Below are 1305 nucleotides of genomic sequence, written 5' to 3' on the forward strand. Positions count from 1 at the left end.
TGTTGTGCTCTCTTGCAGTGGCACACAGCGCAAGGCGTCCACTGCGGCTGTTGCAGGTCTTGTGAATCCCGCCCCCACAACCCCCTCGAGCAGGACCGACTGCACAGAGGAGGGTGAATTCAAGAGAGTTGAATCGAGGGGCGAACGGAAGAGGAAACGGGGATGAAATATTCCACACACCCCAGAATCAGGATGCCCAGGAGGTCGTGACGACCCACATAGAGCGGGCATGAGTGGTGCTACCCTCAAGTGGTATTTGAGATACCTACAAGACGGTATGACACCAGAGGCAGTAGAGAAGCGGTCTCTGAGTTGGAGCAGGGCAGGAACCCTTCTCCTACCACTGCACGACGCACAGGTGCTAACTTCGCGTCTGCTACCAGACGGCTCTTCAGTACTGCTTACTAAATGCGTTCTTTATGGTAGACGAATACACCGGCTCCTTCAACGGCATTTACTTCAAAGGCCGACTGTCAGGACGAGAAGTCGGCCACCTGGCTAGCGGTGATCACTTCGAAGCTGCAGGATTGGAAAGGTCCGGTCCTGTGCGTGAAGAGAGGTGAAGATATACCACCACTGCACAACATGACGGTATTCTTTTCCCGGCCTCGGCGTGGAAGGTGGTACCTCGGCGTGGAAGGTGGTAGCGAGCAACGTTGAAAAGACAGGGTGGAATTTCAACATCACGATCGACGATGAATCGTATAAGTTCATACGGCAGAAGGGGTTCGGGCTGAATTTTCGGTTCAGCAACGTGCTGATGCGGCCACCGAGGCCCAAGGCAACGCCTACGGTAAGACAAGAACCAGGGATGTGGGCGGTCAAATTACCGACTCTTTTCGACGCCAACTCAGCTGTGCAGGTTGCGACTGCCGCTGTGGTTGCAGGAGAGCGGCACGAGTCAATGACATCATCTCGGTTGTGAAGGTTGCTACTGCCGCTGCGGATGAAGGTAAGCGATACGAGTCTCCCAATGAGCAGGAAGGGACGCTACCATCCACTCAAGAGCTCCTGGAAGGGCTGGACATATAGATTGGTGAGGATAGTGGAGACGAAGGCCTGGAAGTTGCTCAGGTGAACCTGTACCACGCGACGGCAGCCTCGGCTATCATCGCGAGGAGGTTCATCTCGGATAACCTGGGCATCCTCTTAATCCCGGAACCATGGGTTTACACAGGAGAGATAAGAGGCCTCAACTCGAGGAACAACAAGATAATTTGGGATTCCTCTAGCGAGAGACTCCGTTTTTGTGTGGTTGTTAGAACCAATATAGACTTTTTCAGTATTTCAGAGTTCAAAACGCAG

The sequence above is a fragment of the Bactrocera tryoni genome, chromosome 2 (genome assembly GCF_016617805.1).
Source record: "Bactrocera tryoni isolate S06 chromosome 2, CSIRO_BtryS06_freeze2, whole genome shotgun sequence".
NCBI classification, from domain to species: Eukaryota; Metazoa; Arthropoda; class Insecta; order Diptera; family Tephritidae; genus Bactrocera; species Bactrocera tryoni.